Source organism: Ips typographus, linkage group LG2, assembly GCF_016097725.1.
Source record: "Ips typographus isolate SLU linkage group LG2, UJ_Ityp_2.0, whole genome shotgun sequence".
NCBI lineage: Eukaryota > Metazoa > Arthropoda > Insecta > Coleoptera > Curculionidae > Ips > Ips typographus.
Genome location: NC_138423.1, coordinates 8,210,300 through 8,236,798, shown reverse-complemented (window position 1 = coordinate 8,236,798; position 26,499 = coordinate 8,210,300). Strand labels below are relative to the sequence as shown.

The 26,499-nt window shown below is 35.2% G+C and overlaps 1 long non-coding RNA gene across 1 annotated transcript; it reads left to right on the top strand.

Annotated features, from left to right (window-relative positions):
• Positions 1–16,382: 16,382 nt before the first annotated feature.
• Positions 16,383–18,182, top strand: LOC145724617 (uncharacterized). Its single transcript, XR_014177056.1, has 2 exons — positions 16,383–17,061; positions 17,123–18,182. It is a non-coding gene; the product is annotated as an uncharacterized LOC145724617 (long non-coding RNA).
• The last annotated feature ends 8,317 nt before the right edge of the window (positions 18,183–26,499 follow it).

Sequence of the window (26,499 nt, the reverse complement as noted above, 5' to 3'; positions counted from 1 at the left end):
CAACTAATCGCTAAGAAATACGAATGTATTTTCAATGCCCTCGACCATAACTCCCTTATTTTAAGGCCTAGAGGGTTGAGACTTCGGTATTAGGGGGGTAAGCTTGGGACACCCCTAACATGCGGTGTTGCCAAGTTGTGCACCTTTTCCCTAAATTTCAGAAAATCTTAATCTGGCTATGAGGCCTTTGTAACAATACTTTAGATGTTTTCCTTATGGTCATATAATTTAATTTTGTTTCAAACATGTAGGTATCATTTTTAGTTTCCTAGATACAGTACCTCGCATTCTTAGTTGGCCACCCTGTACATACACAACAAGGTAGGGCGAAAATTGACCTACACTTTATTCTGTACACAGTGTAGGTCGATTTTCGATGGTATTACAAGATACATAGAAAATGATTATGATTATTATTATTTATTTAGCCAAAGCTAAAAACCATCATCTACAAAAATCCAAGTTCTTAACATTACATTTACTTAGTACAAAGTGGGCAGCTCAGAATGCGATATACTGTATTTAGGAGACCATGGTCTAAATTCAATCAATAGAGTTTATTAGACAGAAAACAATTTAATATCGACACTGAACATATTTGTTAAATAGGCCTAGCATTTATCGTAGCATAAATCAAAAATATGACAGCATTTTAAAAAGGAAATAACTGTCACGCGCCAGAAAACTTCTTTTTAAAAAACTTTAATAATACCAAAAGATACAGTTAAAGAATATGTCTTAACTAGATTAATAAATTTTACCGACTAACTAGAAAAATTATTGAAATGACCAATGTCCGCACTGACTGTGGAGGGGATCTGCTGAGAGTGCTGACTCGGTGAATCTTGATTAGAGTTAGCGTACTGAGCGGTGAGATAACTAAAGTAACTTTGGTTAGCTACGTAATTTTGAGACACCCAGCATAGATAAACGTAATCTGGAAATACATGTTATTATCATGGAATTGTAAGGCTGAATCATGACATATAGTAAATCATAGTAATCAGAAAAAATAACCCAATTCTAAAATGTAAAAGTGAAAGCAAAACTCAGAGTCGATCTCCACAAAATATATTAGTAAGTTGTTATCTGCCTAACATGTTTCGGGTGTATTCAGACACCCATCTTCAGAGGCTGAAAGTTGTACAGTATGTTAGTTAATTACTTACAAAACTAAGGACATGGAAGCCTACCTTCACTAGATCACTAGTCTGCTGGCTGTCATTCTACAAGGGACAGATGAACCCAGATGTACTAAGGTGGTTTTTTAATTCTACACAGGGAAAAAAAACCTTGATCAAAAAACCCAGTTCTGGTTCTGAGATGACAGGTTGCTTGGTTTTTTATTCTCAAAGGGGAAAAAAACTTAATCAAAACCCAGTGTTGATGTCAAAGAGAAGAATAAGTCGGTTGCTTGGTTTTTTATTCTTGGAGGAGGAAGGGGGAAAAAACTTAATCAAATTAAGTTTGATTGGTTTTGATTAAGTTTTTTTCCCCTTTGAGAATAAAAAACCAACTCTCTCTTGTGTTCATGTATTCGAGTGGCAAATTTTCTACCTGTTTGACCAACGTAGACAGCTTCACAGTTGGCTGTGCAGCAAGAGAGCTGGTAAACACCAGACTTGTTAAGGAGCGGAGTTGACAAGAAAACGGGATGCAGAGTGTGAGACTTTAAAGCAGATAGAGATGCCATAGGATGTAAACCGGGATTTGAAACCAAGAGAGAAAGGCCCCAAGTAAGGTATTGAGAAGTATCCAGTCCCAATGTCATGTTCTTTCACTGAGAGCTTTCTGTTGACAAACTTCTTAAAGTGGTTGTAGTAGATTTTGTTAACTAAACTTACAGGGAAACACCATTGTTGGTAGCTACAGTTCTGATCCATGAGAGTTCTTTGTTAACGTTGGGCTCCAGCAGGGGTATGCTGAATAGTCTGTGGAAAAAGCAGTTCAAGGAGGCAGTCTTTTGGGAAAAGGGGTGACTAGAGGAAAAAGGAATGATACTATCTGTGCTAGTGGGTTTGTGGTATATTGAGAACTCTATCTTGGTGTTTACTCTGGAAATCAGAATGTCAAGGAAGGGCAGTGATTGTGAAGACTCCAGTTCCATGGTGAACGTAATAGAATTACGTAAGGTATTAAGAAAGTCAAAGAATTGGTGGAGTTCAAGCAAAGTGCCATTAAAGATGCAAACGATGTCATCTACGTATCTCCTGTAGAAGAGAATTTTGGAGAATAAAGGAGATTTATTAAGGGATAATTCAATGTTTGACATAAAGATTTCTGATAAAAGAGGAGAGAGACCTGAGCCCATTGCCAGGCCGTCAGTTTGAGCGTAAAATTTGTCTTTAAATTGGAAAAAGTTTTGATCAATGACGAGTGAAACCAGAACAATTATGTATAATTAATATGACAGATGGGGCAAGATTACCGGGTTGGGAGAGAATATTTTCTAGAAGGGGGATGCGTTGTGTGGGGGGTATACTGGGAAACAAACTGGACACATCAAATGAGACCATAAGCGCTGTAGTTGGTACGTTAATATCTTTGAGTTGACCGCAAAGTTCTGTAGAGTTTTTGATAGGGATTTGATTTACTTTTAAAGTTAGAAGTAAGTAATAGTATATTACACACCGAGGTGGGAAGAGTTTCATTACTGTCGAGAGATTAGTTAGATAGCCGAGACGCGAAGCGTCGAGGTTTAGCTAGGATCTCGAGAAAAAAAAAAACTACCAAGCAGGCATTTTTCTCAGAATAATCAATCAGGTATATTGTTACCGTAGCTATGTGGTAAACAACTCACCAATATAAATAAATGTCAGAAAAAGTTAGATCGATATTCATTTCCGGATTAATAAATTGAGAAAAATGTCCTCCGGTGAAGCATTGACGTGTACCCCGCCAGAAATACGACAGAAAAAAATACAAAAATTTTGGTTGAGATTCCAGATTCCAAAACACATACGAGTACAAGTAGATAATTTCTCATTACTGATCCAATATGGGTGTCGATCGTTCGAGACTACATAAATTTGAGAGAAAACATAGAAATCGATAGACTTTTTGTTCAGCTTAGAGGAGGAATAGCAAGAAATCAACCAATTGGGCACAATACAATAGCTAATTATTCCCAAAAAATTGCTACTTTTTTGAATTTAGAGAACTCGAAAGGCTTTACAGGCCACGCTCTCAAAAATTTGATTCAATCATCATTTTTTTTTTCAAAAATATTAACAATCCCACAATTTTAGAGGGCGGGAAATGAGGGCGGGAAGTGAGGGCGGGAAGTAGAGGTGCGCAATATAATACTTCCTAACCTTCAATGACGTTAGTAATGACAGCATTACATATATGGTTGTAAATAATAGTATATTACACACCGAGGTGGGAAGAGTTTCATTACTGTCGAGAGATTAGTTAGATAGCCGAGACGCGAAGCGTCGAGGTTTAGCTAGGATCTCGAGACAGGAATGAAACTTTCTACCGAGGTTTGTATACTATTTTATTTACAACCATCATATTTCTATCAAAATTTACAATTTATTGTTTCATTCTGAACATATCTAGAATATTACATTTAACAAAAAACTACCAAGCAGGCATTTTTCTCAGAATAATCAATCAGGTATATTGTTACCGTAGCTATGTGGTAAACAACTCACCAATATAAATAAATTTCAGATAAAGTCGGATCGATATTCAGTTCGCAAATAATAAATTGAGAAAAATGTCCTGGATTACAACTCGAATTGTATGCATTCTAACGGTTATAATGCCTATAATACAAGAAATAGCAAGAAATCAACCAATTGGGCACAACACAATAGCTAATTATTCCCAAAAAATTGCTACTTTTATGAATTTAGAGAACTCGAAAGGCTTTACAGGCCACGCTCTAAGAAGAACCGCCGCTACGTTACTTGCCAACAGTGGAGCAAATGTACTCCAATTAAAAAGGCTGGGAGGATGGAAATCTAGTACTGTGGCAGAAGGTTATGTGGATAGCTTAATGGAGAATAAAACCAAAACTGCCGTTATGCTGTCCCAACGTGCCATGTCTTCTGAAGCTGTTGCAAGTAGTTCACAAACCTCAGTCATTCAGCAGCAAATTAATTTGTCGACCAAAGAGACAACTGTTGGAGACGCCAGTGCTGGTACTGGCCTAAATATTTCTATAAACACTTAATATATATATATAATAATTCAAATGTAACCATTAATTTCAATAAGTAGTTTGTTTTAGTTTAGATCATGTTAATTTTAGAATTGTAATGTATTATAGGCATTATAATTTATTAGAATGCATACAATTCGAGTTGTAATCCAGGACATTTTTCTCAATTTATTATTTGCGAACTGAATATCGATCCGACTTTATCTGACATTAAAAAATTTTGACTCAATCATCATTTTTTTTTTCAAAAATATTAACAATCACACAATTTTAGAGGGCGGGAAATGAGGGCGGGAAGTGAGGGCGGGAAGTAGAGGTGCGCAATATGATACTTCCTAACCTTCAATGACGTTAGTAATGACAGCATTACATATATGGTTGTAAATAAAATAAAGTTATTCAACCATTCCGCTAGGCGGTGACATGGTGAGCCACAAAAGGAGACCACAGGTCTGATTGGAGTGTTCAGCTTGTGGATCTTAGGTAATCCATAGAGTTTAGGGACTGAAGGATTGACAGGGAGAAGTCTATATTTGTTACAGTTCAAAGAGGAGAGGGTGGTTTGTGCTGTGTTGATGACTGATTTAAAGTTAGAGAGAAATTTGTCAAGAGGGGATGTAGATAAAACCTGAAAGGAGGGAGTATTCAAAAAATCAAGGACCTTAGTGTCATACTGTTCCCTGTCCATCACCACCACACAGTTACCCTTGTCCGCCCTGGTCACTACCAGGTCATGGTCTTTAATTCTGCGACGCAGAGACATGAGATTTTTGTTGAGATTTGAAGGAAGGGGAGTTTGTGTTTGTTCAGAAAGTTGGCGGTGGTATTTATTTAAATAAGAGGCACATGAGGAACACAGGGCGCCTTGTGCTGTTTCAGGAAGACCTCTAGAGATGGCATTTTCTATGTTTGCGGCAAGGATCTGTAAGTCCAGTGCTCTCGGTTGAAAAATATAGTTTAATTTCAAACCCAAGTTCAGAATCTCAAGATCAGAGTTAGATAGAGCAAAATTGGACAAGTTCAGTGTGCGGCGATGGAAGAAAAACATGCAGTTTTTACGTCATTCAACTTCCTTGGGTTTTGATTAAGTTTTTTCCCCCTTCAAGAACCAAGCAACTGACTTATTCTTCTCTTTGACATCAACACTGGGTTTCGATTAAGTTTTTTTCCCCTTTGAGAATAAAAAACCAAGCAACCTGTCATCTCAGAACCAGAACTGGGTTTTTTGATCAAGGTTTTTTTCCCCTGTGCAGAATTAAAAAACCACCTTAGTACATCTGGGTTCAGCTGTCCCCCCTTGTAGAATGACAGCCAACAGACTAGTGATCTAGTTAAGGTAGGCTTCCATGTCCTTAGTTTTGTAAGTAATTAACTAACATCATGTCAGACTTTCAGACTCTGAAGATGGGTGTCTGAATACACCCGAAACATGTTAGGCAGATAACAACTTACTAATATATATTTGTGGAGATCGACTCTGAGTTTTGCTTTCACTTACACTCACTACTCCACTGTGTGCATATGGACTACTACTTTTCGATAAAAATCGAATGTTGCACCCATAAGAAAAATGAAAATTTATGATGGTAACTAAAAACCGAAACGTCCGAATAGTATATTCTATATTAAGAGCGGAAAGTAGATTTTTGCCACTTGCACATGAAAATTGCAGCTTGAGGCGAAGCCGAACGCTGCAATGGGCCTGTCCCACAATTTTTTTTTATTTCATAACTACAAAGACGGATTGAAAATATTATAGCCGTATTTTTTTGTTTTCAAAAATATTAAGTCTAAATAGAAAAAAAATGATGATAAAAACTACATTAATCTCATGTTTTAAACGCCCGCCGCCGGTGACGTACTACACTTTCAACCAATCAGCGACAAGAAGTGAAACAGATGGCGTGCAACAGCCAATAAAATCGCCCAGAATTACGTACGTCACATGCGCGCCAAAACCGATCTTTTAAATTTAATGGACAAATTCAAACTAATGTAAAAACATTTACGTCCATAATTTTTTCTTCAAGAATATGAAAAATTAGTTTTTTGATCCTATTCTTTCGATTTCAGTCATTAAAACAAAAATTTATGATATGTGGGATAGGCCCATTATGTAAAAGCGGCAAAAGTACTTTCGGCTCGAAATATAGTCGATATTTTTTCGACGACTGCTGTGGGGTGGAGCAGAACGACAATTCACATCATTTTCGTAGCTCGAACTCATTGTCACCGATAAATCACTTTGACGGAATGGCTTTATTTCAAACAGGTATGTCAAGCGTTGTTATGGAAATGCCGAAAAAGTTGGTGAGTAGATTGTTAGTAGAAAGCGAAAACGCTCTAGGACACAAAATGATTCACTTTCTGCGCACGTGCGGCGAATAACCACTTTCTGCTTTGAAATGGAAACGTACATGAGGTACTTTCAAAGTCAGTCGTCGAAAAATCAATTTTACAACCCTCTTAAGAGAAAACCAGTCAGTTGTTTCGTTATTTGATAGCATAAAATCGTTCTTGTTGTTTGTAGTAATGAGCATTGCTGAAGCTATTGGTTTTATCACAAACACACCCAGGTAAAAAAATATACAAGGTGTCCAAAAAGTCTGTAATATTGCAAATACCAGGTGTCCAAGAGCACCATGGACATAGGAGATTAACATGGGAAAACGGTTTTGATTTTTTGGCGCCTGTATGGTTGATTTGATGGAAAAGTCGATTTAATGAAAGTTGTAGTACCTATCACGGACTAGTTTTCTGTATTTTTTTCAGATCTCTAACTTGAACCCTTTCGTCGTAAAACACGTACAAAACTGCGAAAATTTAAACTTTTTACCTGCACTGTATAAGCGGTTGTCGAGCAACCATATCAGCAACAATCTGTTTATCCGTTGCTCGACAACTGCCTGTACAGAGCAGGCTAAAAGTTTAAATTTTCTAATTTTTGTTTGTGTTTTACGACGAAAGGGCTCAAGTTAGATATCTGAAAAAATACAGAAATCTAGTCCGTTATAGGTACTACAACTTTCATAATACTTTGATTAATACGAACTTTACAGTATTACTACTTTTACAACTGTTTTCCTGAGTCAAAAACACCATTATATGTTTATGTAGTACCTACTAAAATTTGATTAACCTTAGAACACAGAAAAAATTGGTAAAAATTTAATATCCCCACAATTCTTTTTTTTTCTCACGATTGTTAGCAAATATTATTATTGAGTTTAAAATGTATCGTTATTGTTGGGTTTGTTTACTTTAGAATATTGATTTTGTTAGGAATGATTGTATAAGTTTGAGATTTACGAAAGAAGCACAAAGGTGTGCGCTGGCATGTAAATCAATAGAAAAATGGGTAGTACCTGTTAATACGTTGACGGGCGTGTACGGTTTCAGTTATTAAACTTATTTTTGGGAACACGGGCCTATTATTTCAAAAATATATCCTTACACGATAGATAACCTGATTGCTTATGGAATAAGTAATAGGAAGTAATTCAAATTCGATCCTCACCATTAGGACCTCGGAAACTATAAGAGATACGAGAAAGTTTAAATTGGGGCAAAGTTGCGCAATGTAAAGCTCAACCAAATGCCGTTTTAAAAATTTCGATTTTCCGAGTACTTCCGAAGATATCCGGAAAAAACTGAAAAATTGATTTTTGTTTTTATTTATTTCTAACCTTATTTGAAAAGATATCCCAAAACTAAAAGCATCTTTTTATTGCCACTTTTTCCCAGCTATTCGATGATGGATTCAAATTTGCCACACGACGTTTCGTTTTTTGGCAGCCATTATCAACTTTCTTTTTTCTTATGGGCGCCATATTGGATTTTTAGCCCACCAAATAGTACGTTTTATTCTGATTTTAGTAATGTATAATATCTTATAATTTGCTTCATAAATAACAAAATAATTCATTAAAAACTATTTTTTATTACCTTAGCTTTGAGTTAATGAGACGTTTTATGAAGATTATTTGGTAGTAACAAACTTAGTCACAAAGATGTACACGTGACTTAAACCGGTTTATTCACTTGAAGAGCTAAGGCCACTCGCTAAGCTCGTGGACCTAGTTGTTCTTTTAATAAAAAATGGTTTAAGTCACTTGCTGTATAAATAACTATTAAATCACTCTGAATGGCCTTCGCCTATTTACAGATGTAAACAAACAAACATCAATGTTACATCTACGGGGCGCGGTGCAAATTTAATAGAACTTTAATTTTAGTTTTTTTTTAATAGAAGAAGTCGAAATTTAATAAAATACTGTATAAAACACGTGACTTTAACCGGTTTATTCACTCGAATAAATATGGATGAATAAAAAATAACTATAAACTTGCACTTAACATTATAAAAAACTGAAATTTGGCAAAAAATTAAGTTCCTAAAATGATGATCTTTCTCTTGAACTTAAATGAGCTATTTAAGTTAGAGATAATGCTAACAAATATCTTTTTCTGATTAACCTAAATTGTTCAGCAATGCTTGTATAATAATTATAAGATTGATCGACTTACCTGAAGGAAGAGCAATCGTAATTATCCGAGCTCATATTCCGAACATTTTTGCTTACACTGTAGTTATATTGCCGCTGTGCAATGACTCACAAGTTTAAAGAAAGAAAAGACAATTTTCTTTCTTATCACAGAATGTGTCGTTCCCCTGTCGATTCCCAGCCTATTTTGGGTAAGGGTATTCATTATAGGTATTGTTGTGCGCCCTTATTATAATAGATCGTCTAGGGATGGGATACTGGGAGGGCAGCAAAAATGTTCGGAATATGAGCTCGGATAATTACGATTGCTCGCTCTTCCTTCAGGTCGAAGTCGATCAATCTCTTATAGTTATTCTTCGCTCATATTCTGAACACTTTTGCTTACACTGTAGATGTTTAGAGACATACCTATTCGACGATCTATTAATCATGTTATGAAAAAGGCAAAACCTGAATATCTTTGAACTCAAGCAAAAATTTAATAAACTAACAAAGAATACAAAAATAATACTAATAAATAAATGTGAACCGAAATGATAACATTATATTAAGACCGAATGAAATTTTATTTATTATAATTTTTTTTTTTTCATCCATATGAAAGTAATGTGAAATTCCCATATTCACGACGTAACACACACAACTAACTATTGGAACCCGTACAATGCAAAATATCTTATAAGCCCTTTTTTTTTTTTTTTTTTTTTTCTTTCTCCATGGGTCTGTCGGCTGTCAGCTCCAGATAGCACGTAAGCCTAATGGCTTATTGTACTGTCCCCATGTTTGTGGTACTTTAGTTACACCAGTCCATTATCCCTGTTTCCCGTACGAGGTGAAGAAGGTCCTTGCTTGGTGCTCTTTGTATCTCTTTCAGTACTAACTTAGTTTTCCCGAAGATTGTTTGTCGCCTTTGACCAAGTGCTTCACATTCACATATGATGTGTTCAAACGTTTCGATTTCCTCCCCGCATAGTCTGCAGTCCAGGTTATCATCGAATAGTTTCATGGTGAACAGGTGTTGTCTCACAGGTCCATGCCCTGTGAGAAGCGCTGTTAGGTCTTTCAGTTCTTTCCTGCTGTACTTTAGCAGTTCTTGAGCCTTATTTTTATTTGGTCCTGCAATAGCTTGCTTCCCATGCTTATTTCCTGGGTACGTCTTCTAGCGTTCCAGGTGTTTTGTGTTGATCCATTCTCCAGTGACCCGTCTTGTTGAGCATCTAGGTATGCCTACAGATGGTTCTGGTCCAATCATGTTTGCATTTGAGCCTTGCCTGGCAAGTTCATCTGCTTTTTCATTTCCAGGAATGCCTGAGTGACCTGGTACCCATACAAGTTTTACCCTGTTATGTTCTGCCAGTTCCGTAATTCTCTGTAGACACTCATCTACCAGTCTTGACGATGTTTTGCACGTAAGCAGTGCTTTCAAGGCCGCCTGGCTATCAGTTATTATTAGAATTTGCTTATTTTTGTAAGTCCTTCTAATGTTTTCTTCTATGCACCATAACAGAGCATATCTTATAAGCCCTACAATTAACCATAAAATTAATCTAGAACTAAAATTATTAACTTAAGTTAATTAATAGTAGTAAGATCCTTAACTCGTTAGAATGGTTTCCGCAAAACTCGATGCATCTTGAAATAAAGATTTATTATAGAATTTATTAAATACAAGTGATTTCTCGGACCTGCATGACGCGTACTGTATCCCTTAAAAATATTACTATCTATACCGCCTAGATCTAATACCTTTTTCAACCATTTGCTTAGGGTTTGTGTAGACGCCGCTTTGCAAGGTTTTCTGGTTGTCAAAATAAGCCTTTCCCCTGATAGTGGTCTCAAAGATTTTGTTAAATTTTGACAAATCGTTGAACCTACACAAAGGACAGAGACTCCAGTGGGTATAAAACTTCCAAGTATTTAATAACCAAAGAAGCATCCCAAGTAAACGAATATTTTGGTTTAGGGGGTTTATGTTGTATTGGCCCTTAAAAAAACTGTTGTGTGGAAATTTTTATGTCCAACATTGAACATTCCCTAGAATCCTACCCCTCCTTCAATAAAATACTCTTTTTCAAAAGATATGTGGATGGCATTTTTTGTATTTTGACGGGTCTTCTAATGACCTTCAACAACTATTCATATTTATTAATAATTTACACCATTCAATCTCATTCACAATGGAATTAGAGTCATCCCATAAACTATTTTTCCTCGATATTTTGCTTTACAGGTCACATTGAGTTTTACATTTATCACAAACCCACCAGTACTGACTGCATTATCCCCTTCCAATCCAATCATCCTCTCAATCAGAAGGTTGCATCCCTAAACTGTTTCTTTAACCGCCGATTTAACATACCAATGTCTGAAACAAACTAACTTTATTGGATCAAAACAGTTGCAACCAATAATAAATTTCCCAATACACTAGTTAATAAAATTTATTTTATCCATTTTAAAAAATTTGTTAATAAGAAATGAATACACCAAGACACGGATGAAAATCCAAAATTCTTTTCCATTCCCTTTTTAGGCCCTCTTTCACTTCAGATGAAAAACATTTTCAGATCAAATAACATAAATATTTGGAAAGAAGTAGTAGTCCATATTCTTTCAGTGGAGTCGCAAGAGTACGAAAGGAAGGAAATGACAAACAGTCTTCTCCACAATACTTTATTATGACCTTAGATGGTAAGGTCTGCTCAACAAGTTTCGGTCACATAAATGACCATCTTCAGGAGCTCAAATCAGTCGATCAAAAAAGAAAAAACTAACTTAACTAAACTTACTTAAGTTAGTTTTTTCTCCATAATGAGCTTTGTTCGCCTATTGAACTATGTTCAATTCACTAATTCGGTATAACATGGGTCTCTCTGTCTCTCCCCTTGTAAAAAGACAGTAGTCACATTGATCGACTGATTTGAGCTCCTGAAGATCCGAAACTTGTTGAGCAGACCTTACCATCTAAGGTCATAATAAAGTATTGTGGAGAAGACTGTTTGTCATTTCCCTCCTTTCGTACATAAATATTTGCTTCAAAGTTTCACATACTTCCAGACATTTTCTTTTTCACTCCAAAAATCCTACTCCCCAACTGCACAAATCAGGCGTTTACCAACTGTCCTGTTGCACCCCCGGATGTAATGCTCTCTATGTTGCTCAGACGGGCAGGAGGTTCTCCACTCGTATTCACGAGCACACTCGGGAGTACCTACTTGAAGTTCACCAACAACCCTAACCTAAATACCACCTATATGAAATCTAATTTTTCTCGGCATCTTCGTCTGAATGGCCACACCTTCAATACTGAACAGGGTTTCAAGATTCTGCACGTGTGTGCTAAAGGCAGCCTCCTTAACCACCTTGAGGTGCTTGAGATCAACAAGGCTTCTGATAGTGGGCACACCTGTCTGAATGATCAGCTTAACCATACATCAACTTCCTTTTTTAGGTCTCTAACCGTTTAATGATTCCTTTTTATTGTTTATCTTTCATTGATTTGTGGGTTGCAGAACTATCTACTTGTCGTCACTTAGGTTATTGATTTTATTGTAATCCCCTCTTAAACGCTCCGCTGCTTTCGAATTAACGGCTTATCATTGCGGTTTTTTCAAGAAATTTTTGCGTCTCTATTTTGTTTCCTGTTCGATCGCCTCTGCCATGGATGGTGGATTAAATCTAAAGTTATCTTTTTTCTCCCCAAAAAGTCTAACCCAGCCCTTAAAAATGGGTCTAATTTAAGGTTTTTTGTTTGTGTTTAAATATGTAGTTGTCATTTTTTTTCTCTTCATAATCAGGTAATTATTCAATTTTAAACCTTTTTATTCATACTACATGTGTTAAATTTTATAGCTTTATTCCCCCCTTTAAACAAGAGAACTATATAAACGTCCCTTTTCTTTTACGATGTCTAAAAAATTAATAATACTCCCACCCTCCCACTTTACCATATTCCCACCATTTATTCAAGACTGAGTCATATTGTTTCAAAGTTTTTTCTGAAATTAATGATGAAAATATGGGAAGTCCGATCTCTGGAATGCCTCTTCTTCGAAAAGCTTGCCTGACAACCCTCCGACTGCCAGGGTAAGGTGTTTGTAGTTGGGATATGGTAACCTAAAAGGGGACAAAATCAAATCTTCTACAGGACCTAAAATCAGCTTGGGCTGTGTTAACAATTTATTAACGTTTCTAGAACGTGGTTTACCGAATATAAAAGAAGCAGTTTCAGACAGTGGAGTAGTGAATTTGGGAACGCGGTAAAGTTTAAATAGTGGAATAATTGTGGAATTGTAGTACTGTTTTTAGTAGCTGAATTAATTATTGTTCGGAGTGTTTTGAAGTGTAAATAAATAAATTAATTGTTGAGTTAAATTGACTTTGTGTAAACCCACGGGAAAACCGTAACAGTATGTCCACCAGATCATTCATACAGTGCGTTTTTTTTTAACGCGCAACATAGAATTTTACGTGTTAAATTTTTAAGCACATGTGAGACCATGTTATTTTGGAACTACAAGTATAAAACTTGACAGGTGGCTGTTTCGGACCCTGAAGCTTAAGTAAGTTTACCAATTCGGCCTAAAAAGTGATGAAAAACTTGCAAAAATCATCTTTTTTCGAAAAGATTTGATCTTTCCATACTCCCTGTATGTATGATAGGTGCTTGTTGTTTTTGATACTGGCACGACAGGTAGCAGGTAAAATTTGGCGTAGAAAGTAAAACAGGGTGATCAAAATGCGAATATTAACTTTATATCAAGAAAGTTAAGAACAAAAGAAGTATTTTTATAAATTAATTGTTCAAAGTGACCTCCGTATGAAGCCAACCAGTATCCCAAACAATCATAAAATGCTCTTTTGACGTTCAAAAGATGTCGGGTCGTGATGTCAAGATTACTTGCTTGCTTTTTCCGAATCGAATAACAGTTTTGCGGGAAATTTTAAAAGCAGCTGCAACCTTCTAGTATCAAAAAAAATACATCAGTAAGAATATGTAAGGTCTTAAAATTTCATTTTCTTCCTGAACAGATGATAAAGTTTCTAAAGGTCCTCCATTGTTTTTTTCCAATTCAAAATATTCACAAAGGTTAAGAATTAACTGCTGGGCTTGTCTGTGGAGAATTTTTCCAGGCATTTTCTAGAAAAATACTGTAATAGTAAGTAATTCCGAATTTAGGAATTTAGATCGTGACAGCCGACATAAAAAAAATAAAAATATTAATAATAATATTATGAAAGTACTTACAGAATGTTAAAAGCGTAGAAACAATAGCTCTTAAAAGAACTGTGGTGGTGTGGTAAATAGAAAACTTTATAAATGATTAACAACACAAAGAAACGGAAAAGAATTAATAGTAAACAAATCAAATAAATTTCGATGGTTTTCAACAATGACAATGACTGAAATAGAAACGCTAATCAGTAAATGTTTTTTTTTTTTTGGAAGACATTCACTTAGATATTTACCCTTTCTGAAAGTGAACAATAGACAAAGATGAAGTCAATAATGCATGTGTACTTCTAAATCACATAGGGATGACGCACGGGTAAACTCAGTCCGCGAGAACAGTATGTATGGTCCAGGGCACTAATGGGAGCGATGCATATGGAACGCCGTTTTACTCTTTAATGAGTCGAAGCGTAAAGTATCGTTCGAATGATCAATAGTTTTAAACCACACTATTTTCTACGTTACATGATTATTTCAATACATAATTTGGCGTTAGATTGCGTGAAAGACATTAAAGAGTACAACGGCTTATGGAAATTTTCTACTAGATGAACCATTCTTTTAAACAATCGTTTTAATCAACCAAGTCCGAAATAACTATTGTAATAATTCTAGTCATTTAAAACATTGCTTTTAAGTTACACACATTACGCCGTTTTACTCTTAAAGTGAATGCAAAAATTAAAGTATTGTTCAGACAATAGAAAATTTGGCGATACAATTTAAAACGTTGGTTTGAAAATAAATGCCAATTCCTGCGTTAGTTTAAAAATCATGTACATATTTAATACCACCAAATAAAAACAATGCTTAATTTTAGCGTTTGTTGAATTAAAACGTTACTTTCACTTTCCCCTCAGACAAACGAGTGTAAAAAATCATGGTAATTTAACGATCCTTTAATTATTACGTTACTTTAAATATTTCAACCACAGCTTAAAATGAAAAAATTGTAAAAATTTAGTCAATTTTTGCATTCGATGATTTTAAACATTCGTTTAAAAAATACAAACGATGTTCAAAATAAACAATTGCAATAAATCCAGGAATTAAAACGTTGGTTGAATTAATACAATACATTTAACTAGGAGTACCACATTTTTACGTTCGTTCGCGCAATCTATTGTAAAAAATACGTGCTGCTGCATGTTGCATGTGGCCGAGTTTGGAAGTAGAAATAGTAGAAAACTACTATATGCGTCTAACGAGAAAGTGAGGTCGTGTTAATAGAGATGTGTCTGGTCTCGATATCGACCGGATGATCGATTGTTTGCATGCGTACTGCCGCACTGAGTGCACTACGCTTGTTTATAGATAGGTATCACAAACGTTTAAAAATCAAGGTATAATTTTTCAAAATGTGCTCGAATACGCTGTTTATTATTATTTTTTGTTGCGCATTTTGATGTAGAATCGGTATATACAAGGGGATCAACGTAATAGTAATGATGTCACACTTGATTTTTTTCTGGCCCCGTATATTATAAGTCTTTGAATTTCTCGCAAAACATAATTTAGCAACGGTTTTTGAGATATTGATGTTTCAATGTTAATATTTTTTCTATAGCACATTATATACCTATGGAAACCATATTTGTTTTTATAACGTGTAATCGGCTTTAGAAGGAACACAACTATTAACTACATTACAGACAAAAAAACTGAAAATGCCTATTAAGAAGAGAAAGAGAAGAAATGCAATAAATAGCAAATTGGAAGTTACTGGATATAACCAACTTCAAGCAGTCAAAATCATAACATAACCATACAAAAATCGAAAATCACAAAATATGGTTCATCATCTAATGTGTCTACTGATATATTAGTATATATTAGTACAAGTACTTAGCACTTTTAAAGGATTTAGAAGGTATTTATGCAATTATTGTTGTAGGAAAAGGTCATCCAGCTGTTGTTATTCCTAGAGAACAATTAGCTTTTTTAGTAAATGAAGGTTTTTCTGCATCAAAAATATCAAAACTATTATGTTGTTCTAAAACAGTTGTTTACCGTAACTGTTACAAGGAAGGCATAAGGTTTAGAGACAAATATTCAAACTTAAGTGAGGAACAACTCAGGGAAGTTGGCGCGAAACGAAAACGAAGAAGTTAGGTTATTAAGATTTCTTCTTAATTTCTTTATTATTTTATTGGTCTTTCGGGTTGTTCAGTATAGGTATGCCCAAAGGAATTTTAAAATCGTTATTGATAATGATATGTATTTCCAAAACCGCGTGTGCGTTTTAATGACTTTGAAAACGTTTTTATCAGCCGAAACTTTTTGTTTTTAAAAACAAAAATCACATTGCACAGTTGACGTAAGTTTTCTCTTATTTAAAGAAAAGGACAGACCAACGATTTTGAGAAATCTTAAAAAAAGTATTTCAGGTTACTTGTTTGCGGTGTGTCGTTATAAAATAGTTATTTATGCAACAAGTGCAAAAAGTACATTTTTTTGAACGTAACGTGAAAATTGTTAGACGAGACCAAAGGTCGAGTTTAACAACACGTAAGTGCAAAAAGGGACTTTTTGCATGTATTGCATACAAAATTTTTTATAAAATCGACTTATTTGATGACAAAAGTACATTAGTTGTTAATTTTAAAATATGAAATGTCTGACTTGACAGGAATTTCTCCTACCTGCAGGTACCTATTAGACGTGCAATTTTGTAGTTCAAAAAAGACTTTGTTGCACTAGTACAAAAAAGAGGAACTTTTTGCACGAAAACTATGCAAAATGAAAAGAAATCCACATAAACTTTTCTTAGGAAAACGTATGGGCTATCACATGTAGCCCATCAGAATGCGTTGAAGTTAGAGTTTTTATAGTTATATAACCAACGAGTGTATTAATGAATGCGATTAATAATCGAAAGGTTTTAACGCGTATACGATAGTAAACGCGTTAATAATTGAGATTTTTAATCGCTTATTAATATAAGAGTTGGTTACAACAATTTTCCGCCGACTGTAGTATAGGTACCTATAATAAATAGTTTGAAGTAGAAGTCCATTGTCTCGCAGTGGAGGTGTAAGAATACAGGGTGCGGAATAACACACAGTCTTCTCCACTATAAATTTAATAACAAATTTGTTATGTAGCATTTAATAGTTACTAAGTGTAGTTAAGTGTTTTTTCTCCATGATAAGGTAATGAAACTTTTTTATACTTTAATTTTATATTTCAAATTCTTTTTCAACCATTTTACAGTTTAGTTGCCTTCCATTAATGTTAAGTTAACTCTTTGCTACTAATGGGTCTCGCTGTCTATCCCTGTATAGAAAGACAGCGTCTAATGTGTTAAGCAGCTTTTAAGATATGTCCTTCGCCATTGTCCACATTTTTGAGTTCACCTTTGTTAGCGTAAAGCGTAGAGCGTTTTAATTCTTTTAGCTCCTGATGATGGGCATGTCTATGCCCGAAACTAGTCGAGCGCGCCCCCATTAACTGGTGGGTTAATAAATTTATAGTGGAGAAGACTGTGTGTTATTCCGCACCCTGTACCTATAATAAATGTTTGTAATCCTAAAAAGTTATTTAATATTTACCTACTAATTGTCACTTGTATACACGCCACTGACAATGACAACAAAACATGTATGATAACTGACATTCACAGTTAGCTTTGTCGGAAATGGCGGATGGAGAACTAACCTAACGGTAATTAAAGTACGCCTCTTTCTGTCTGTTTAATACAGTTAAAAAAACATAGAACTTCTACGAGCGTATCATTAAAGAAAATACATTAAAGTAAAACAATTGAAAAATCATGCATTAATGGGACTCATTAATGAACAATTTTGCTTCCGTTATTGTCCATTAAAAAAACTGTTAATATACGGTCAACGGAAAAATAATTAAGTAGGGAGTTAGGTACATAGGTACTACTTGTTAGAATTTTGTTTTATATCGTTCCCTCAATTAAAGTTATAAAATCGTATATTATAACGATATAAATATAAATATAATATAAATTAAATCAGTACTTTTCAAAACATTTGCAATATTCCAGACTGGTTAGAAACCTCGTATAATATCGTAGTGTACGCAGTACGCATTAAAAGAATCGATCATCCGGTCGATATCGGGACCACATAACATCTCTATTAAAGCAACCTCAACTCTTGAACGCCTATCGTACAGATTCCTACTATTTCTACTTCCAAACTCCGCCACATGCAACATGCAGCAGCACGTATTTTTTACAATAGATTGCGCGAACGAACGTAAAAATGTGGTACTCGTAGTTAAATGTATTGTATTAATTCAACCAACGTTTTAATTCCTGGATTTATTGCAATTGTTTATTTTGAACATCGTTTGTATTTTTTAAACGAATGTTTAAAATCATCGAACGCAAAAATTGACTGAATTTTTACGATTGTTTCATTTTAAGCTGTGGTTGAAATATTTAAAGTAACGTAATAATTAAAGGATCGCCAAATTACCATGATTTTTTACACTCGTTTGTCTGAGGGGAAAGTGAAAGTAACGTTTTAATTCAACAAACGCTAAAATTAAGCATTGTTTTTATTTGGTGGTATTAAATATGTACATGATTTTTAAACTAACGCAGGAATTGACATTTATTTTCAAACCAACGTTTTAAAATGTATCGCCAAAATTTCTATCGTTTGAACAATACATTATTTATGCGTTACATTAAAGAGCAAAACGGCGTTCCATAGATGCACGTCATCAGTGAGTTTGACGTTTTGAAAATGCATTCGTATTGCTTAGCGATTAGTTGCGGCCTGTAGCGCTCTCTTTTTAACACGCGCTTATTAACTGAACGCAATACTGACACAAACGTGACCTTCTCGATCTCGACGTTTAACGAGTTGTGTGCGTTGTTGCCAGATTGCTAGTTTCCTGTTTTTGTTTTTTTTTGTTGTTGATGACTTGACTAAAAACTGCTTACAGAGAGAGACAAAAAAAAACTCAATATTGACTGATATTGTTATTCAAAATTCTCTGTTAAAAAACTGCGTCAACTTCTATATAAGAACAGAATTTATGTAAAGTTCGTGTTTTAATGAAAAAACTAAACATCTGGCAACGAGGCGCGTTAAACGTCAATGACGTGCATCGGCCGATATATTGCCTTCTACTATACAGTCCCCGATAGAGTAAAGTCTATTATCTCATTTGTTTCAAGAAATAGAAAAAAATTTTAAATACAAAAGTTTTAGAGAATATTGAGATGCATATACAGGATGTCTAAAAAGTCTGGAATATTGCAAATATCTCGAAAACTGCTGATTTTATTTTTCTCAAAATTTGCGTCTTGTTAAAGTAAATAACAGCGCATGACATGAGGGTGAAATGAGGTTCGCAAGTATACAGGGTCAGTCACAAAGTATACCAACTTTCTTAATTCAAACCTAACACACTGTATATTACTTCAGATTTTAAGAGTACTCATAAAGGCCAATTCAACGATATACGATTTTTTTTTTGTACCTACCTATAACAATGATACGTGTAACAATGACAGCTAACGTCAATATAATGTTAAATTAATTGGCTAATTTTCCTATTACTTAAAATGGTGTTTTTGAGTGAGAAGGATACTTAAGATGTCAGTCTTTTCCTTCTCACTCAAAAACACCATTTTAAGTAATACGACTGTATACTTGCGAACCTCATTTCACCCTCACGTCATGCGCTGTTATTTACTATAACAAGACGCAAATTTTGAGAAAAATAAAATCAGCAGTTTTCGAGATATTTGCAATATTCCAGACTTTTTAGACACCCTGTAGTTTAAAATTACTTTCGGATATACAAGGTGGTTCATAAAGGCGTGGCAGATAAAATATTAGTTTTTTTAAATAGAACCCTCTATTTTTTAACTTCAAAATTTTAAAACTTTTTGTTATTAATGTTCGGTTTTTTTCTAAAAAGATATTAGTTTTTACTATGATGGAAAATTGTTTAATAAATGCTACAGAGCGTTAAATTTTTTAAAATATATTCTGGGTATTATTCTTTTTTCTGATAGCTTTTACAGAACACTTCAACTTTTATTAAGTATGTCATATACCTAACTTTAATAGTGTGCGATTTATTTACATTTTTTTACTTTTACCATTGTTCTTTGCTATATTAACTAAAGTAAAATCTAAACTACCTTTGACATATCAAAATTTTATAGAGAATCTAAAAATGTGTTAAAAATAGAGGGTTCCATTAAAAAAAAATAATATTTTATGAACCACCCTGTATATCCAAAAATAATTTTAAACTATGCATCTCAATATTCTCTAAAACTTATTTATTTGAATTTTTTTTTATATTTTTCGAAACTAATGAGATAATCATAGTTGACTTACTCTGTACATTTACCCGTGCGGTATGGCAAATTAAAAAACTCGTGTGCTCACTACAACTTGGTCTTCGACCTCGTCCTGCCAATACTTCTCATTCTTGACTATAAAAATGCTCATACCACATTAGTGATGTAAATAACTATTAATGAACCCAAAAACACAAGTTGACAGCACTACTAGTGCCAAAAAATAAACGATCTTAGTCTCAATATAAATAATTGTAAACAAAAGGTAACTGAACGACAGAGTGCGGATAAAGATCGTGCTGAGCTCTATATGGAAAAACCTAAAATAGTATATTGTACAGCAAGGGTGAATAAGATTTGGTCCCTATCGCACGAGGACGAAAATTTGGACGAGGGCAATACGGACAATTCGCCCGAGTTATATAGGCTATTTTTTCTACGACTAATAGGAATTACTTACCAAATGTCACTTTGCCAACAGTCAGTGAGGATGACAATCAGAAGAATTATTTTGTTTACGTTCAAGATTAGCTGTAATTGGTCTATTTCATATCGCACGCTGAAGATTGTCTGTGATTAATCTATTTCATATCGCACGCTGATTATTGCCTGTGATTGGTTTATTTTATATCGCACAGTTGCGGAAGTCTAGAATTCTGTATTCGTTCAACCGTTGGCAATTGCCTACTTATCCGTTCTCTAAACTGTTAAGGAATCAACCAATATGAAATGATACAAATTTACAATCTACAATGAATCAAATCGATTCAACGGTTTATGTTATGATATGACAGTGACAGTATTTGTCAAAAAAGTTATTTGATTATTAGACTATCAAGACTTTCACCGCCGGTCAAAACTAAAATATTGTTACGGTTTGGGCCTACTATGCTCGATACTCGATGAAACCGATGCGCCGCAATATCTGGCCGGGCGCGTGTTAAAGTAGGCCACAGTTAGGAAGCGCCACACCTGGAAGAATCGCTGATAGGTATTCGAAGCAAATCGCGAAGCGTTTCGCGGTCATTCTAGAACGTGGTTTGTGAATATAAAAGAAGCGGTGTCGACCGCGGGAGTAGTGTAGTGTAGTAGTGGATTTGGGAACGCGGTTAAGTTTAAATAGTGGAATAATTGTGGAATTGTAGTAGTGTTTTTAGTAGCTGTGTTAATTATTGTACGGAGTGTTTTGAAGTGTAGATGTTTAATATTGAGGAGGTTGAAGGTTTAGATTGGGTGGGTAGAGTTATTGAGAGTCTTGAGTGCCATTTCAATACTGATTTAATCCTACGCATGTAACTAACAATCTTACTAAACTATTAACCATACCAGTGGCTCAGAAACAATTAAACTCTATGGTTTTGACATGGTTGTTACAGTCATCATTTGTAAACAATATATAAACAGTTTGGTGGCTGCTGAACTATAATTATTGCAACCACTGTTAAATAATGTAGAACGCTATGTTACGCTGTTTTGAATATAGTTAAACAATTATCGTTTTGCTTACTAATTGTAATTATGAAATGTTAAAAGATCTATAAACTATGATTGTCCTTAATTACCCTGATTATTTATATAACATTAAGATATATGTTTAGCTGAAGACTAAACATCTTGCCGGGCTCGACTTAATTTGGCGAGCTGAATTAGAGGTTGATGATTTCATATCAGGCCTCATTGTTGAGACTGTGTCGTCTTAGCGATGCCAGTTCTATCATCTCTGAAGATGTCTTATGTTTGGTTGTTGGTTGAGATCTGGCAGTAGTTAGTGCCCGACGGCATTTGTTGACTCCTACTATGACCGCCATGATAATAAGTACTACCGCTGCTGATGTCAGTGCACCTGTGAACATAGAATGTTTAGTTATGGATTTCCAGTGATGTTGTCCTAGCTCGGTTTCAATGTCTTCCTCCATTTCTTTTAGCTTTCGAAAATCATCTGAGGGATGAATGATGTTTTCTTCGTATTGGCTTTGAGGTGGTTGCTTTATTGACGTGGTCAAGTTTACCGCCACCTGCTTGATAAAACCTGCTAGAACCGGAAATACGTCGCTGCGCCTAGCTGCTATAGATATTTTATTAGTCGATATAATGCAATTTGATGAAATCGAAATGATTCCTGTTTTATTTAAGACTAAATCTTCTTTATTACCGTTACACGTTATTGCAACTTTTGATGAATCAGGTGACACAAAAATCCACGAATTTTTGGTGTAAAGTTGAATCCATTGCATTGCTTTAATTTTCACTCGCTTAACGGGACAGCTCGAATGTTCAGTTCGTTGATATATTTCATCTAAAATGCAATTCGGGCTGTTTTCAATGTTCCTTATTAAAGGCGGTGAGCATACGAATAAATGTTTTCTGATTCCTATGCAATTCTTAAATTCTTCTTCACTTATGTGAAAATATTTTTGTTCATTGTAATCACTAGCTAGCAGTTCTTGAGGTAGGTCAATTGTTAAATACGTGTCGCCTTCCACTGCAGACGGTATCGCACTGACCTTGACTACGGTAAAATTGCTGAACTCAGTTACTATAAAATACACATAAACGTGTAGTTGTTTTTCTGTTTCCTCAAGTTCAGTTTTCAATATGGGTTGAGGTAAGATTTCAATGCTTGGTGGCATTTTGCGCTCTGCAGTTTGGATTATTTCCCTTATCTGCCCCGGTGTTAACATTGAGTATATGTTGCCTGTGTTGTATAAGATGTCAGACAGACTTTTATAATAGTCATATACTTCATCTAAATAATTGTTCCCAACTTGATATGAGCTCAGTAGGTGAATGCTAAGTCTGTTTTCGTCCACCGCTTGAAACCAGCTTTGCTTCATCTCAGCTATAGCGGCTTGGCTTCTGATAACCTTTTCTTGAAACTGCTTAAGCTTGCTGTAAATTCTGTTTTCGGTGTCGTTAAACTGAGATAGTGCCTGCAGCATAAATTTAGTTTGATGACTAGATGCATGTATTAATTGTTGTTGATTCTTTTCTAGATCGTTAATGTCGGTGTATACTTCGTCATTTACGCCAAAAATTGAAGTCATCAGTTTTCCAAGTAATCCTCGCCGTTTCCTTGACCTTGTAACGTCGTATATTCCTTTTATAACCCACTCTAGTCTAGTTTTTTTTAATTGCATATCGGAAATTGATGTGTTGCATTCAGTTTTTTCTGATATTTCTGCCACATTTTGGCATACGTTCTGAATCTGGGCTGTAACATTTTTTATGTTTTTTATGTGGTAGCTGATATCAGATTTATTCAGCTTTATGTCAATTCGGAAGATTCCCCTTTCTATCTTTGCTTGTCCAATATGTTCAATGTACAATCCTGGTTTCGGATGTTCTATCTTATATTGAGCCTTTGCTGAATTTACTAAGCTTAATATGAATAAAATCGCAACAACGGCTTTCTTCCACAAATTCGCTGACCTTGTTTTGCCTTTAAATTGATTTCTCTCATTTCCATATTCTACTGCCTTTTTTTCTGATTCCCCACGTAACGGTATAAGCTTATGAATCGGCCGTTTGGTAATTACTCCCCCTGGCTTCTTTATTGACACTACTCGAACAATTCCGTCCTTATCCGCGTGCGCTTCGGTTATTCGAGCTAATGGCCATTGACTTGGTTTTACGTTATCTTCTTTTACGATTACTACTTCTCCCGTTTCTAAATTGTTTGATTTGGATGTCCATTTGTACCGCTGCTGAAGTTGATGTATGTACTACACTCCGTCCTACAGCTCCGTATGCCTTCTCTGAAGCATCGCTAAATCCGTGTAGTTCAATTTTGTTCTTGGTTGATTGATACGTCCACCGCGGAATGCTGATTTCTTCAACGGACTTTAACTGCTGCCGAAACTTATTCCAACAAGCTGCTATTTCTTGTGAGACTTCTTCATCCCAGCTAAGTTTTTCTAACCATAATGTTTGCATGATCAATTTTGCTTTGACTAATACTGGACTTAGCCATCCTAACGGATCGAATAGTTTCGCAATGTCCGCTAATATTGTTCTTTTCGAAAGCTTTTGTGACGGTGCTAACGCCACCTTAAATCTTATGGAATCGTCACTTGGTGACCATAATAATCCTAATGATCTTCTGGTGTCATCTTCTTGAATGTTGACTGCGCTTTCGTCTCGCAATTCTACTGGTATTGCTTTTATGACTTCCCTGTTATTACTAGACCATTTTCTTAGTGTTATCCCGCTGGCCTTGAACATGCTTATTAGTTCATTCACCGTTTCAATTGCCTCTCTTTCGTCTTCTGCACCTGACATTAGATCGTCCACATAGAAGTCCTGTAAGCTGATTTTTGATGCTGTTGGATACGACATTTTCTCGTCTTCCGCTAACCTTTGAATTGTTTTTACAGCCAAGTATGGTGCTGCAGCCGTTCCATACGTTACGGTCAATAACTTGAATTCTTGAATTGGGTCGTTTGTCGAGAATCTCCATAAGATTCTGTGATAGTCCTGATCTTCTTCGGAAATTCGAATTTGTCTATACATCTTCTCTATGTCGGCTGTAAATCCTATTCTGTGACTTCTCCAACGTAATAGAATATCTATAAGGTCATCTTGAATTTTAGGACCTACGTGCATGATGTCATTTAAACTTTTTCCATTTGTCGTTTTTGATGATGCGTCAAACACTACTCTCAACTTTGTAGTCGTACTGGTTTCTTTGATAACTGGTTGATGAGGTATGTAATATTTTCCTTGGATTTGGTTACTCCACTGCACCTGTTTCATGTGACCTAGCTTAATGTATTCACTTATAACTTTTTTATATTCCAAATTCAACTTGTAATCATTAGATAATCGTTTCTCCAAGGACAGTAAACGTGCCAACGCTCTTGGCCTTGACTCACCTAATTGCGATGACTCAATTTCGTTTTTAAACGGAATTTGAACAGTGTACGTACCGCTCGAATTACGCAATGTTGTTTTATCGTAAAATGTCTCGCATGCATTTTCATCGCTTGTTAATTGTCGTTTTTCCGAAATTTCCTCTAATTCCCAGAACCGTGATAATTCTTTCTCTTCAGACTGTGTTATCATGCTTACTACTGCAATGTTGGTTTGTTTTAAGGATTGATGAATGCTTCCCCAAATTATCCAGCCTAACTCTGTATTTTGCGCTACAAGGCCGTCGTTTGACTTGTCCATTCCTTCTAACAGAATTTCGTGAAATTCTTGGGCTCCAAGAATCACATCAATTGGACCCGGCTTTCCGAAGCCTGGGTCAGCAAGAATTTTATTTTGCCATAATTCGGTATTTACTTCAATTGGGTGTTCTGGCATATCTTTTGCTAATTTTTGTAAAATCAGCAGTTCAGTGTTTAACGTAAATTTGCTAGTAATGCGTGGTTTGCATTGTACAGATATTTTGTATTTGCAGCTCTCATTGGTTGATCCCCCTATACCAGAAATTTCTGCATGAATTTTCTGTTTGGGTAATTGTAGTAAATTGGCAGCTTCCATAGTGATAAACGATGCTTGCGAACCTGAATCGATTAAGGCTCTCAAATTTTCGTTTTTTCCATCTGAATCTTGAATTCTAATGATTGCTGTCGCTAATAATGTTTTACCTCCTTCATGCGCGACATGTGTTCCTACCCTGTTTGATTGATTGAAATATGGTTTTGATTTCTGCTCGTTTGGCGTTTTCGTTTTGTTGTGGTTGTTTTCTTTGTGGATAAGCGTATGATGATTCTTGTTTGCTGTCAGGTAGATCCAGTATTTTGTTAATAAGCTTGTTGGTGATTAGGCGTTCGTTACTGTATCTCTCTTTGAGATGACCCCATGCACTATGGTAGTTCGCTGAACTGATTTGAAAATGTTGAATTGCTCTGCCAGCTTCCCCTGTGACATGAGCTTTTAGATAGTTCATTTTTTCGATTTCGCTGAGTGCCTCGTTGTTATGGATCACATTCTTGAACATGTCTTCAAATGGCGTCCACTCTTCGTAGTTTCCAGTAAATATTGGTATCTTTATTTGAGGTAGGCTGATGTTATTGGTTCTATTCACTGACATTTGTGGTTGTTGGTTTTCTACCTCACTTTTCAGAGGTGATGATTTGCTGTTAGATTGTCCTTGAATTTTGGCAATCAAGGTACGAAGTTGCTTGAATTTGTTTTCCTCAAAATATTTTGAGACTTTATCAAAGTCCAATTTTGAAATTTCCCAGTGTAAGGATGTTACGATGTTCCAGTCTTTCAAAATTGTTGAAAAAAGTCCACTTTTTACCTCGGGATCAAATGTTGCAGTGAATTCTTCAACCAGTTC